The 16,148-nt window shown below is 36.7% G+C and overlaps 1 long non-coding RNA gene across 1 annotated transcript; it reads right to left on the minus strand.

The window, feature by feature from the left end:
- Positions 1-332: 332 nt before the first annotated feature.
- On the minus strand, positions 333-3,983 carry LOC145790689 (uncharacterized). The gene is made up of 4 exons (XR_014329614.1): positions 2,096-3,983; positions 1,719-1,870; positions 1,538-1,629; positions 333-713 (listed from the first exon to the last, which is right to left on the minus strand). It is a non-coding gene; the product is annotated as an uncharacterized LOC145790689 (long non-coding RNA).
- Between the last annotated feature and the right edge of the window lie 12,165 nt (positions 3,984-16,148).

The raw sequence follows: 16,148 nt of genomic DNA on the forward strand, positions 1-16,148 counted from the left end.
TCATAGGAAGGTTATATGCTTATTTCTAAATATCAAGAGGGGTAAACCACAAGTAGAATTAACCATGGGGTGTTGAAGTGAAGTTTGCCCCCCCAAAAATAAATGATCTAATACAACACATCACCACAGGGAATCATAGCTTCTGAAACAAGCTCATGGCACATGGAAAATAAGTGCAAACACTAACAGCTGGCACAAACGTATGAAAAATCATAAAAAAAATACATTATTATCTCAAAATACCTGGCCAAGCATTGTAGCCTCAGATTCAATTCCTCCAACTCCCCAGCCAACAACTCCTAAGCCAACAATCATAGTTGTATGGGAATCAGTTCCAAAAACGCTATCAGGGTACAAAATGCCATTTGTGTAGAAAACAACCCGTCCAAGGTATTCAAGATTAACCTGAAAATTACCAGAGTCACTTGCTAAATGCCAAACCAAATAGTATTATAGTGCTAAAAAAATGAAAAAATTTGGACTATGATTTACAAGAGGCTAGAGGTAAATGTGGCTTTACTCCATAAGCCCCACAAATAGTTAAACATTGCAAACCTCATGTATTGAGCCTATGCCTATCTAATGTTTTGGCCCTTTTACGAGTAAACCATTCATACCACCTTAAGGTCAAATTCTTGCACCTTGCCATGAGAATTTTCCTTAACAACAATATAACATCTAGATATTTCACCACCAAACATTGCTAAATCAATCTACAAAATAAAGTTCAATTATTTTGATGAGTAAAAATAAGATAATTCAAATCAAATAACATAAAAAGAAACCAGTTTGTGACATTTGAAATGAATTCACCGTCATGATCAAATGCCAAGAGTTAGAACCCAAAAATAATAATAATAACCCAAAATTTGGCATGATACGAGACAATAATTTAATTCAAGCCGAATGAACTTATAAGACAGGACAAGAGCCAAAATAACAAAGGTTGAGGTAGGAAGGTGAGGAGGTATGGCTTTGGATAAAGCTGAAAGGGAAAAAAATTAGAGTCTAGATTGAAGAAAAGTGTTGCCTTAGATATATCAGAATTGTGAAAAGAATTTGTAAAGCAGACCCCATATAGTTGGAATAGAAGGCAGTACTATTACTGACTCGAGATTAATACACAAGTATGAGCCATATATTTGTGCCCAGACCTTTAAAAGATTCACATCAAGGGAATGTCGAATCTGCTGCTCCATGGATTATAAGATGATTGGTTTTGATGCACCTATCATCCGTAATTTTTAGCCAAAAAGTTTTTGAACCAAGCTTTCATGAGAGCATTTTTGACATAAACATTCCAAAAGCTATTTATGGCTCCTTCGTCAAGTTTCATTGGGAGGTTCCAGACAATGATTTCCAAATATGTGGTTAAAGTCAGATAGTACCACCCAATGATAAATTTTAGGCTCTATAAGAAAAGGTTGACCATGAATCTATGGATTGGGTGAGAGTTGGAATGACGTCACCCAATTCTATGATTAATTGCTGACATTGATTTTCTTTTATATATAAGTAAATAAAAAATTTATCTTACTCTGATGGCATGTATCCAAATGTACCCACAAGACGTGTGGGCAGCGAAGTACTCCCTACTTCAGTCAGCTTTGTTAAGCCAAAATTTGCAACCTGGAAAAGACATATTTACCACAATTATGATGACCATCACATGGTCAACAACGACTATAGGACTGCAAGGAAAAGAGCATCAACACAACCTTGCCGCGATAGTTTTTGTCTATCAGTATATTTGCTGATTTGATATCACGATGGATATAGACAAGAACAGTATGCTCATATATATATTCAAGTCCTCTCGCTGAATCAAGGGCAATTTGCACCCTTGTAGACCATGGCAGGGGGTCCCTCCCTGCAAACATAAATTTTTTTTTTGATAAATAAACTTACTTCATTAAGGCAACATCAAGATGATGCAAATAATACAAAAATGCCCCAGCAATAAGCTAGCAAAAGAAAGCAAAACCAAGAAACAAAACCAATCAACTAACTAAACCTGCAAACATAAATTTAACCACCAGCATTGTTTAAAAGCACTACTGCTAGATAAAGTCTTGACATGCACATCTAATCTCACCTCCACGAAAATGTTCACTTAAATTGCCATTCTCGATAAATTCATAGACTAAAAAAAGAGAGCCCTCTACGCAATACCCAATCAAACGCACCTGCATTAGATGCCAATGTAAGTTACAATGTCTATATAAATACATATATGTATATATACTTAACATCGTCCTTTATATTTCAAAGATCAATCAGTTAAAAGATAAGAAAAAGTCGCTTAATGATATCACAATCAAAATTAGAAGACAATTGGACCCTCAAGTTTCCATCAACAGCAAAATTGTACTGTAACAACCAACCTATTGAAATTCCATATGATAATACACTTTAAATATTCATCTCCTACCGTAGAAGACTAAACCTGTGAATACCTCAACCATAGAGACTTTTAAACAATCAAAAAAAAAAATCATGATAAATTAAATGGCGCAATGTAAATATATTGGTCGTCAAATTACCATGAAATGATAAATTCTGGAGGATTAAAAATAAAAAGGATTCCCCAAAATGGAAGTAAATATCAATCAATTCCAATTACTCCAGGTTCTAAATGTCAGTGAAGTCCATATCAAATCAACAGAAGTGCATGTGCATATATTTACTAACAAGATAACCACATCTCAGATTTAAGCATGATGGTATGTCTGTAAAAATCTGTGGTACACGCACAAAATATGAAATCATGCAATGACAATAGAGAACAGACTAACCCAACCAAGACAATTAAACAATATCTTTCACACTGGTGAAGTGAAACTTAAAACTAGTAAATTGCCAAAAAGTCACACCATCAGCAATGCACAAGAAGCCAATAGAAAGAGGGCACAACATTTGCAAAGTCTAGTTTTGAAAATGTAAAAATGAAGAGAGCAATTTCTGCATTTCGCTATTTCAGTAGGGAACAACTGCATACTTGAGGTTGGAATCCAATGTAATGATTAATGACCCAATTGTCGCAATGCACATTCATAGTCATCCACCAGTCTCTGTTAACTTCTCGAGAATAGTATAAAAGTGTGTTTAAGAAGAAGTTGCATCTACATGTGCACACAAAAACATGCGGGTGATGTGGCTGTATTTAATAAGCCACTGATTATATACAATTTTTAAGGGGATATGCATTGACTATGTTCATAACCAACTAATATAGTCTAAATTTCCAAAACCATCCCTCTATTTTACTCTATTAAATGCATTCATACTCAATAGAAGGCCAGCAATTCTGCTTTATAGAAGAAAGTTTTGGGCAACTGAGATGAGAATGCTTTGGATAGATTTGAGGTAAAACTAAAAAAGATAGATTAGAAACGAATATATTCATGAAATGGTAGGAATAGCATTTATTGAAAATAAGTTGAGAGAGAACTACTTAACATGGAAGACTTGAGCTGACATCTGATGCATACTCACCACAATCAAAGAAAATATAAATTTATTTAATTTAACAGAACATACAAACTTTGATAGAGCTAAATGACCACAAAAAAAAATTATGTAGCCACCCCCACTTGATTGAGACACAAGGTTTAATTTGTTTCGGTTTGGTAAATGCATTCATACTCATCCAAAAATAATGATATTGTAAAATGCAAAATAAAATACCTTTCTTTTAAAAATGGACAACAATATTAGAATATGCCAAAAGGCATTAGTGGACAAAAAGAATGGAAAGTGGGGAATATAAACAGGCATGAAAGTAGCTATTTTGGAGGTAGATTGTCCTTCTTTATGCTTTAACAAGAAAAATGTTTTGCCCACCCATACAGTCAATTTGGCAGGGCATCCAATTTTTGGCATCTTATATTATAAAGGAAAGCACACTTGGATATTACATGGTTTTATGAACTAGAGGCCTCATGAATTAGTTAGGTTTAATATTAAAAAAGGAAAAAATAAAAATAGAAGGAGCAAGAACCACCAAACAAACAGAACATTTTTTTTTTAACTTTACCAACTTTACCAATCTGATCCATATCAGAGAGAGGAGGAGCATGTGTTATACATTTCTAAAAGCAGACACAAAATAAACCATGAAATAATGGTTCACTGCTCAGTGAATAAGAAAGACAATCATTATTTATGTCCAACCTAGTTGATTTTGTGCTATTAAGGGGAAAAAAGAAGAAAAAAATCAATCCTGTAGTTCCCCACACCTTCCCACTCCCTAAGTTTGTCGGTTATAATATTACTAACATGCAAAGAACCCAATTACAAAATTTAGCCAACAAATGATGTTCCGTGTTACACTAAAATGTTCTTATACAATTCAACAAATCCTCTGCAGATGCAATATTTCCTTTTTCTCAGTCTAAAACTAGCAAAATTTCTGGGAAAAACAATTATTTATTAGAAAAATGATTTGGACCCCCACAACCCCCACTGGCCTGAAATTGGCTAGTTTTTTTTTTTTTTTTTTTTTTTGCTTCTCCAATCACCAACCCCCACGTGTGTGTGGGGGGTGGTGGGGAGAGGGGGTATCAATCACTTCCATATTTAATACATAAATGTTCACTGTGTTTGAACGTTTCAGAAAAAAAAAATCCAAAAAATCAAATCTGAAAGTTTAATAACCAAATTTTGAACAGAAAATCAACTAGAAGCAGCTCGAGAGAGAATCCACACAACACTGATTACCTGTTTACCATCAGGGCTCCAGCAAATAGCGTAAATGCTGCCTTTATGACCATCCTCTGAGGACAGCTCTCCAATTTTCTCTCCAGTTTTCGCATCATATAGTATACCCTTCTTATCAGAGCTTACCGTAATGAACTTGCTACCATCTGTACAAAACTGTACAAAACTGACAAAATTTGAATGATCCCTGCATATCAATAACATCACCTTTTTGTAAAGCATAAACTTTTGAAATGCATATTCAATTTTAATTATTGCCATTTACTAGACAAGAAATATATTATATGATGAAAAGGGCAACAACTAGAAGTTCATCTAAATATTCCAAGCAGAAATCTAAACAAGAAATATACTTATTTAAGATACACTCTCATACAATTATAAGTTCTCCATCCCACAAACAGCATACTGCATTCTCAGAAACTGAATTTAGCTTTGGAGTAGATAATGAAAGACCCCTAATTGAAGTTTCCTTCAAAAGGGGCAGTTCTGGTAGGGAGCTATAATTTCAGAAAGCAGCGTTCAGGTGGATATGCACCAAATCAATTATGTGATGCAATACTGAAAATGAAAATTCTGCAGGACTAGTTCCATTATTTTCTTTGATCATTGAATTAGGGAGGACACTTGTCCTAAATTTCCTCATTTTTCTCATTGAATATTGGGAACAATCTTGCACAAGGCTGAATGACTGCAAAACTGATTCAACTTGAGATTAAAACAGTTATTCTTATCTATTTAGGGCTATACAGAGTCCTTCATTTATGTCTGCTACAGGTGCATTTGGATGAAAAATGCCTAATGAATTAACAAATTCTCCTAACCCCATTGCATTTCACATCAAACAAATCAAATATCTGCATAAACAAAATCGAATCAACATATATTTTTTTTGTGGATCAATAAGCACACAATCACATAAAATCAATTCTTAGAAGCCAAATCGTCTATATAACTTGTAACTTGTACGGGTATATATAAAGTATAGTATTAAAAAAAAGAAACCATTTTTTACTTTTCAAATTCTTGACCAGGGAGATAAGGTGGTTGATGCATCACATGATAAGACCACAACACCAAAAGACATGATAAGTCAGGATGAGAAAAGTCACAGGGAACCATGTCATTACTAGGCCAAGTGCTTAAAGTCAATAGGGTTTACAGTCCCATTTTTTACTGCTGATGGTCTAAACATAAAGCTTGTCAATATTTCATGTCAATGGTTACACATAAATTACAGTAGCTGTAGGCCTACAATGCATGAAGTTAACATGTCATACTACTGAATATGCTTCAGAAGCCTTACGGACATAGCAGTTGTCAAATAGAGATCTAAAACTTTAACCATTCAAGGCAGTTTAATGTACTATTTGCATCACCAAAATATACCAGAAAGAGGATAGTTAATATACCAAACACTGTCTGGATCATCGTCTGAATCACACAACGGAGGTCGCGTTCCTGCCTCACGACTTAAGTAGAAACTGTTATTCAAGGGCTTCTGCCAACTTGCAATATACCCCTCCTTCACAAGATTCCAACAAAGGTGGCTTGTAAGATTAATCATCTCTGAAAATGAAGGAAGACAAACGATCAGTAAACTGAACTTCTTGTCTGATGTGCTGCACATGTTACTCCTATTTAGACCACCAATAAAATGCAATAGAAACACTTCATTTGGGTGCACTGGAAGATTGACCTTCATTAAACAAATTATGGGGCACCCAGGTGAACTAACATATTACATGCTTTAGGACCTTTCCCTGCCATTTTATCTAAGTACCATAACCAGTTTGGAAAATTTTTGTTCTCCAAGCTGGGGTAGTTACCAAATTCAGATTCCTTAATTTTTTCTAAGTTATAAACAATTGCAGAAGTCACTCTGTAAGCAATTGGGATTCAACAAGGAGATCAAATGCAAACTAAGGTGCACAATTTTTCATATAAGGGTATAACAGAAAGCTGTGCAAACATTCGAAACTCAAACTCAAAAATGCTTATCGACTCACTAAAGTGAAAATAACTGTTCATCTTATTTTATAAACAAATTCTGCTTCGTCATACCTTCCCACTGCTCTTCAAGGGCTAATTCATGCTTATAAACAGGTTGTGCTGCCCAAGCAAAGTATCCTCCTGCATGTAGCATCCTGTTGACCTCGAGCAGCAAAATTCCATCTTTCCCACAATGAAAGAAACAAACAGAGGCATGATAAGAATATGTCCCACAAATGAACATCAATAATTTTCCCATATAATATCTACTACTCTTTCCAGATAACAGATTTCCACAATGATAATGAAATGCCACATGGAAAATAGTGAGGATAGACGACATGAAACAACTAGATTATAAATTATAATGCATAAACAAGAATGATTACACATTGGCCTCATAAACTTGTAGATATGAATCATATGGTAAATAAAAATGCTTAATTGCCTTTTAAACTACTTTATCTCTTGTCAATTGGAAGTGTGAAATGAGGGATTAGGCTACAACACAATACATATACACGCATACATATACTAAGTGATTGTCGAGGCAAAGCTCTTCACATGTCAAAACAAAACCTGGTGGAACTTTCATTACAGTCAACAACTAACAAATACACGGAATCAGAGTGTCGACAATAAATGAAAAATTGTCATAAACTACATTTCTTAGCATAAAAACCTATTCGATGGTTATAATTTTTTCAACTAAAAGTTTGAAGGTATGGAAATCCCACGGTGATCAATGATCCACTTCAGGAAAGAACTGATGGAACATAGAGAATTGGGATCTCATATCAGACATTCACTTGCCAGTTTGAGACTGACAAAGTCATCAATCTTTATGCAGGTGGTGGCTCCATTACCCATATCAACAATACAAGAAGTTAATGAGAAACATATTTGGCATGAAAATTTTATTTTACCTTTGAGAGAAATTCTGCAAGGAAGCAATAGGAGGTGCAAATCAACAACAAATCTAAGAAATCAACAACAATTTTGACCCAGGAAATCATATATACATAATAGGAACAAATGAGAATGATGATGAAAAAAAATCCACAACAAACCCTAAATCTTAAAACCCATAAAACTTAATTAATCAAACCCATTTAACAAATCAACAACAAATCAAACCATGGCAAGAAATCATATATATATATCAGTAACAAATCAAAATGAAGACGAAAGGGACCTCGTCGGTCGCCGCCTTCCCTTGCCTCGATGTCGCCTCCGCTCGCCTAGCTGCCGGAGTCGTCTGCTGGAGTCGTCTACCGGAGTCACATCGCCTTCATCTCCATGTCGTTTCGTCTCTGCATCTCTCTCAAAGACGGGTTGGGTTAGGGTTATGCAACAAATGAGAGAGAGAAAAAGAGGCTGAAATTCAAAGGGAAAAAAATACAAAACGATTGAGAGAGAGACAGAGAGAGATGAGCGCGACTGAGAAGAAGAAAAATGAGGGAAATTTTGGGGGGAATTTTGGAATAATTTGTTAGTTTTTTTTTTTTTTTTTCAAACGTGGCAAATGGGCGGGTCTGAACGAGTCAAAATAGATTTTGTATTAAAAATTTGTTTCAATTTTTGAAAATTATTTTTTTGAGTTTTTAATTAGTATTTTTTTATTTTTAGTGAATTTTTTTAATATTTTAATCAATTAAAAAATATTTAAAATATTTAAAAAATCAACAACTAATCAAGCTATTTTTTAATTATATTTGGTTCTAATGCTCGATTTTCTCAGCAAACAAACAGAGAAGAGAAAATTTTCAAAAAAAAAAGAAGAAACAATCTTGCATCAAAAACAAATATACAAACACAATGGTCTAAAAGTAAAATAAGAGAGAAGCACAGGTCGATTACAAATCAATCAGAAAGTCTATGTATGAAAATCAAATGATAGAGATTAAAAAGAAAAAAATCAAAAAGTATGTATGAAAATCAAATGATAGAAATATAGATATTATTATTATTTTTTATTTGGTAGAAGTAGGGGTAATATTTTAATGAAAAATATTTTTCACTAAAATAAAAGTTTATTTTCTGTGGTCAATGAAAAATATTTTTCTACGGCCTATTTTTTTTTTTGTTAGTAAAAATCATGAACTAATTTTTTGTAGTAGAGGAAAGGTAGCGACATTAGTGGTGGAGGTGGTGGATAAGAGATGATGGTGGTGGTGGTGGTGGTGATGGCGAAAAATATTAGTGGTGAAGTTGTGGTAGTGGTAGTGTAGATGGAGTGGAAGGGGTGAAGGAGAGGTAATGGTAGTAGTAGCGGCAGTAGTGGAGTGGTGGCAATGGTAGTAGTAATGGTAGTTGTAGAGGTGAAGTGGCGACAGTGGAAGTAGTGGTGGTGGTGGAATGACGTTTGCAGTAGTGGTGAAGGGGGTAGAGGAGATGGGTGGTGAGAGAGAGAGATGAGTGAGAGACGGATAGAAGAGATAGAGAGAGAGAATAGAGCGGGAATGGAAAACAAAAACAGGCGGGAATAAAAAATATTTTTTTTGTCAGAAATGAAATTTAAAAAACAAAATAATGTCATTTAACTTTTTTCTTTTTTTTTTTTTTTGCGACGGGAGTTGCCGTCGTCAAAAAAAAATATTTTTTGTTAAAATATTTTTTTTTGTAATTAATGATTTTTATTTTTTTTTTGTAGAGGATAGAAAGTGGCAGTAGTGGTGAAGGTGGTGGATAAGAGATGATGGTGGTGGTGGTGGTAGCGGCGAAGGAGATTAATGGTGAAGTAGATGAAGTGGCAAGGGTGAATGAAAGGTAATGGTAGTAGTAGTGGCAGTAGTGGTGAAGGTGGTGGATAAGAGATGATGGTGGTGGTGGTGGTGGTGGTGGCGGCGAAGAAGATTAGTGGTGAAGTTGTGGTAGTGGTAGAGTAGATGAAGTGGCAAGGGTGAATGAGAGGTAATGGTAGTAATAGTGGCAGTAGTGGCAGTGGTGGAAATGGTAGTAGCAATGGTAGTCGTAGAGGTGAAGTGGCGACAGTGATAGTAATGGTGGTAGTGGAATGGCGTTTGCAGTAGTGGTGAAGGTGGTAAAGGAGATGGGTGGTGAGAGAGAAAAATGAGTGAGAGACAGATAGAGGAGAGAAAGAGAGAGAGAGAGAGAGACAAAGACAGAGTGATGAGCAAGAGAGAGACAAAGTGGTCGCTAAAAGTGCATTTTCTTGTAGTGGATAGATAAATCGAGAGGGAGCTCAGTAAATAGAGAAGACAGAAGGGAGAGAGTGAGCAACGCGAACATAGTGGGAGAGAAAGAGAGAGAGAGAGAGAAGAGAGAGAGAGGGACAAAAAGATAGAGAGTAAGAGACAGAAAAAAGATAGAGAGAGAAGAGAGATGAACGAGAGAGAGAGAGAGAGGAGAGATGAGCGAGAGAGACAGAGAAATATGAGAGAGATAGAGAGAAGAGAGATGAACGAAAGAGACAGAGAGAGAAAAGAGATGAGAGAAGAGATAGATGAGTGAGAGACACAGAGAGAGAGAGAGAGACAGATAGACAGAAAGAAAAGAGTGATGAGTGAGAGAGAGAAAGAGAAGAGAGAGAGGAAGATGAAAAAATAGGTGAAAAGATATAGACAAAGAGAGAGGGAGAGAAAAAAAGAGCGAAAAGAGATAAACGAGAGAGAGACAGAGAGAGATGAGCGAGAGAGATAACTAGAAGAGAGATAGAGAAGAGAGACAGAGAGAGATGAGAGAGATAGACAGAGAGAAAGAGAGAGAGACAGACAGACAGAGAAGAGTGATGAGTGAGAGTGAGAGAGAGAGAGAGAGAGAGACGAGAGACAGAGACAGAGAGATAGAAAGATGAAAAAATGAGTGAAAAAGTTCCGTGTCTAAAGCCTCATTTTCTAGTAGTGAGTCATCTCTATCATTCATGGGTAGAATAGAGGCGCGGATTTGGGAATTGTATATTTTATATAAAAATCAAATTGAAATATTTTATACAATCACACCTATTTAGGGAGTGTGATTAAAAAGTAGTAATGTATATATAATCACACTTTAATTAAAATGCGTGATTAAAATATATATACATATAATCACACTTATTTAAAAAGTGTGACTAAAAAGTAGTAGTGTATATATAATCACACTTTAATTAGAAGGTGTGATTAAAAAATATATAAATAATCACACTTTAATTAGAATGTGTGGTTAAAAAATATCTATATAATCACACCTATTTAAAAAGTGTGATTAAAAAGTAGTAGTGTATATATAATCACACTTTAATTAGAAGGTGTGATTAAAAAATATATAAATAATCACACTTTAATTAGAATGTGTGGTTAAAAAATATCTATATAATCACACCTATTTAAAAAGTGTGATTAAAAAGTAGTAGTGTATATATAATCACACTTTAATTAGAAGGTGTGATTAAAAAATATATAAATAATCACGCTTTAATTAGAATGTGTGGTTAAAAAATATCTATATAATCACACCTATTTAAAAAGTGTGATTAAAAAGTAGTAGTATATATATAATCACACTTTAATTAGAAGGTGTGATTAAAAAATATATAAATAATCACACTTTAATTAGAATGTGTGATTAAAAAATATATATATAATCACACTTGTTTAAAAAGTGTGATTAAAAAATAGTAGTGTATATATAATCACACTTTAATTAGAAGGTGTGATTAAAAATATATATATATAATCACACTTAATTGAAAAGTGACATAAAAAATAAATATTATCACACTCAATCAAATTAAGTGTGATTAAAATATCAATCTAATTTTTTTTTATCACACTTCCAATAAAAATGAGATCTTTTTTTTTGTCAAAGTGTGATCTTTAACTATTTTTGTAGTAGTGCGAGATCATTACTCGCCAGAGTGCCCATGCCGTCTTGTTTGTTGAACACACTTTGTCATAGTTTTGTCTTGTCGCTCAGCCACCTTTCTGTGTAGCACCAACCAGCCACTGCCACGTGCCTCTGTAGAGGATTAAGTCAACCAGCAGATCTAGAAATGTATCATTTTGCTATATGTCTTTGTTTGTGAGGAGAGAGAAGCTCTAGAAGAAGAAGAAGAAGTTTAGAGTGAGAGAGTGGGTTTTCGAGTTTGATTCCTAGAGATCAAACCATTAGATTCGCGTATTGAGGTTAGATTCTTGAATTACTCTTGTCATTCTTATTGATCATCTAGCTACATTGCATGATCGAACCCGTTTTGCATGTCATGCATCGATTTAAACTCGGTTTTAGAAAGAGAAAATGGTGTTCATGTGTTCTTGAAAGAAAGGTCTTGTTTGATCTAAAAGTTTACATTAAGTTTCATGTTTTTGTGTTTGTTCTCACTAGATCCTTGATTATGGGTACCCAGGTCCATGTTTTTGAACTCATAGCATGAAATCTCAGATTTTGTAATAGCAAATCACGATCTTTGCATTCATCTTCCTCATGTTCATGTTCTTCACGTTCATCATGTTCTTCAAGAAAGGGAAACCCAGATTTTTCCCGACTTCATTCCTTTGAATGTGGCCATCGAGACAACACCTCGGCCAGGGGATGTGGAACCTCGGCCTAGACCTGGTAGTTGCCCAGCATGTTTCCCCGAGATAAAGAATTGTATTTGTTTTGATTCGACTTAGTCTTGAGGAATGCCGAGATCATCTGCATGCATGTGAAACTTGTTTGAAAGTGCATTCAGCAGGCTTTGCCATGTGTTTGTAGGGTTTGGACTTGCCTTGACCCCGACGTTTGAAGAACTAAGTGAGTGGTATTTTTAATAAAGCTATGTTATAATGCTTTGATAAAGTCTTGTTTTGCTTGTTTTGGAAAGTATTTGTAAGCATGAATGGTTATTCCTAATTGGAAAAAATATATATATATATATATATATATCTTGTTTTGATGACATTCTTGGAAAGTCCGCATGTGCTAAGGGACTATAAGCATTTGTAGCACAAAGTTTGAAAGTCTGTACGTGCTAAGGGACTATAAGCATTTGTAGCACCAAGTTTGAAAGTCCGTACGTGCTATAAGGGACTATAAGCATTTGTAGCACCAAGTTTGGAAGTCCGTATGTGCTAAGGGACTATAAGCATTGGTAGCACAAAGTTTGGAAGTCCGTACGTGCTAGGGGACTCTAAGCATTAGTAGCACAAGTCCTTAGTGTCCGGGGACTATAATGCAACGACACCATCGAATTGAGATATCTCCCTTGTCTTGCCTTGTTTTGTCTTGTTTGCCACTGACGGTTTACCGCGTGGGTTTCTTTTGCCGAGATGTCATCACTTGTATTATAATGATGTTAGTAAGCATCCTTTGAAACTTGACAGATTTGGAAGATGGACTTGGTTCATCCTTTGACTTGCACTAATTATGTTAAGTATTGTTGATAAAGATCTTGGATACCAGTCATGCAAACCCCTTTATTTCTTATACCATTCACTGAGTATCCAAGCTCACCCTCTCTATATATATGTAGGTGATGAGCTGGAAAGCGGAGACGCCTAGGTGTGACTCGCAAGCTTGTTTTGGGTTTTTGTTATGTCGGCCTAACTTGTATTCACGTCGACAGTCTTGAAAATTATGCTTCTCGGCTTATAATGCTTGTAATTTACACATGTCGGCTGGAGAAGCCTTTTGATCAAGATGTAAAATGTATTTTGTACTTTATTGTATTTGTATTCAAGTTGTAATATTATGTAAAGTTGTGTGCCATTCCATGTAACTTACGCACTGCTCTTATGGACCACTTGTATTTTTAAATTATTGCTTCCGCACTCGTGAGCCCTATATATATATTATACTCTGGTTGTGTGTGAAATTTTTGAAAGTTGGCCTTCGGTAATCTCGGATTACTGGCCATCACGGCACCAAACTACTAGGGGCGGTTTGGGGGTCGTGACAGATTGGTATCAGAGCACAAGTTTCTTATAGTACGTTATTCACACACTTTGAGTCCTAAAGAGCATAGGATGCCCCTTAGAACAATTTTAGGATTGCATCATATTGCTTGTTACTTGGCAAGGTGTGCATCATCTCGGCATAACCATTTGTTATTTGCATGCGTGGTTCTTGGCTCAGTTTGTTTTAAGGTTGTATTTTGCCTACTCATAGCATCATGAGGAGAGGTAGACCATCAGTTGGCCGAGATCAATCAGAGGATAGATTAGACAGACTAGAAAGACTAGTTGAAGGTTTAACCCGTGAGTTGAGGCAGATGAGGCAACAGAATGCAAGCGCTACATCTACCCTGGCCGAACAAACGGATGGCCGACATGCAACTCCACCTCTTCCAGTGCCCCAAGTGCCTCCACAACCAGCCTTGTATGGGGAAGGGACGATGACTTTGATTAAAGAGTTCAAGAAGATGAACCCACCAAGATTCGCAGGGGGCATAGAGCCGATGAAGGCCGAGGCGTGGGTTTTGGAAATGGAAAAGCTGTTCGAGATCTTTCCTAGCACCGACACTTAGAAGGTGACATTAGCAGCATTCACATTAGACGACGACGCTCGAAGGTGGTGGATGATGATCCGGGAGGCTAATCCTGGTTTAACTTGGGCTAGATTTTTAGAACTGTTCTACAATAAGCATTTTCCGCTTAGCGTTCGAGATCGCAAGACCACAGAGTTCCAGACTCTGACACAAGGCAACAGAACAGTGGTAGAGTACGACCGCGCCTTCACCGAATTGGCAAGATACGCGCCTCATATGGTCAGTGATGAGTATAGGAAAGCCAGGAAGTTTGAAAGTGGACTACGTGGACCAATCCAGGATCGGGTCAACATGCTCAATATACCGACTTACGCCGAGGTGTTAGATAAGGCCATTTCGGCGGAAGCTAACTTAAACCGATATCAAAGTTCAGGAGAGAGTCAGAGGAAGAGACAGAACTATGAAGGTCGTCGGATGCCGTTTAATGCCAAGAAGAAGGCGAATGTGGGTAGTTCCAGTAACTCAGATCGGGATGGAAATGCTAAGCCGACGTGTGCGAGTTGTGGGAAGCCGCATCTAGGGGTTTGTCGCTGGGCGACAGGAGCCTGCTTTGAGTGTGGCGAGATAGGCCACCGCTTGAAGGACTGTCCAAAGGTAAGAGCTGGTGATGGTAAGAAAAATGGGAGCACCTGGGGCTCTGCACAAGGAAGCAACGCCGTAAGAACACAGATGAGACAGGGCAGAGTTTTTGCTCTAGTGCCAGGAGACACCCAGAATGCTGAAATAGTAGTGTCAGGTACACTCTCAATTTGCTCTCAAGTTGCATACGTCTTGATTGATTCGGGCTCTACACATTCTTTTGTATCTGTTAAATTTGCCGAGAAGTTGAATAGACCGTTAGAACCCCTTGATTATATGCTATTTGTATCTACTCCATCTGGGGGAACTATAATTATTGCATCCATATATAGGGCGTGTGTTGTGGTGATTAGGGATGTAGAATTGTTAGCTGATTTGATGCCATTGAGCATGACTCACTTCAATGTCATATTGGGAATGGATTGGTTAGTAGCGCATCATGCATCCATTAATTGTGTTACTAAGAGCGTTACATTGAAGACCCCAAACAAAACCGAGGTCTTTTTCCAGGGTAAAGGAGTAGTACCCCCACCCTACTTAATCTCATCCATGAAAGCCTATAAGTTGATCCAAAAGGGGTGTCAAGGTTATTTGTGCAGTATACTAAGTGATTTGAATAGAAGTGTTGAGTTAGCCGGCATACCAGTTGTTAAGGAATTTCCCGACGTCTTTCCAAATGAGCTGCCTGGTCACTTAGTCGATAGAGAAATAGAGTTTACTGTGGACCTCGTGTCGGGAACGCAACCTATCTCCAAAACACCCTATAGGATGGCCCCTGCTGAACTTAGAGAACTGAAACTGCAGTTACAAGAATTGTTGAATAAGGGATTCATTAGGCCGAGCACTTCCCCGTGGGGAGCACCCGTCTTATTTGTTAAGAAGAAGGATGGCACCCTTCGCCTTTGAATTGACTACAGAGAACTTAATAAGGTAACCATCAAGAACAAGTACCCATTGCCTAGGATTGACGATTTGCTTAATTAATTACAAGGGGCACGAGTCTTTTCCAAGATTGACCTTAGGTCGGGCTACCACCAGCTGAAGGTTAAAGCCGATGACATTGAGAAGACTGCTTTTCGGACAAGGTATGGCCACTACGAATTTTTGGTAATGCCCTTCGGAGTGACCAATGCTCCTGCAGCGTTCATGGACTTGATGAACAGAGTCTTTAAGCCGTGTCTGGATGAGTTCATAGTTGTTTTTATTGACGACATATTGATCTATTCCAAGAGTACAATTGAGCACGAGGATCATCTGAGGCTTGCCTTGCAAATTTTGAGAGACAAGAAGTTGTACGCCAAGTTGAGTAAGTGCGAGTTTTGGCTTTCCAGCATCTCATTTTTAGGGCATGTGATTAATGAAGAGGGTATATCAGTTGATCCGAGTAAGA

Source organism: Camellia sinensis, chromosome 5 (genome assembly GCF_055761805.1).
Source record: "Camellia sinensis isolate YWXY chromosome 5, ASM5576180v1, whole genome shotgun sequence".
Taxonomy (NCBI): Eukaryota; Viridiplantae; Streptophyta; class Magnoliopsida; order Ericales; family Theaceae; genus Camellia; species Camellia sinensis.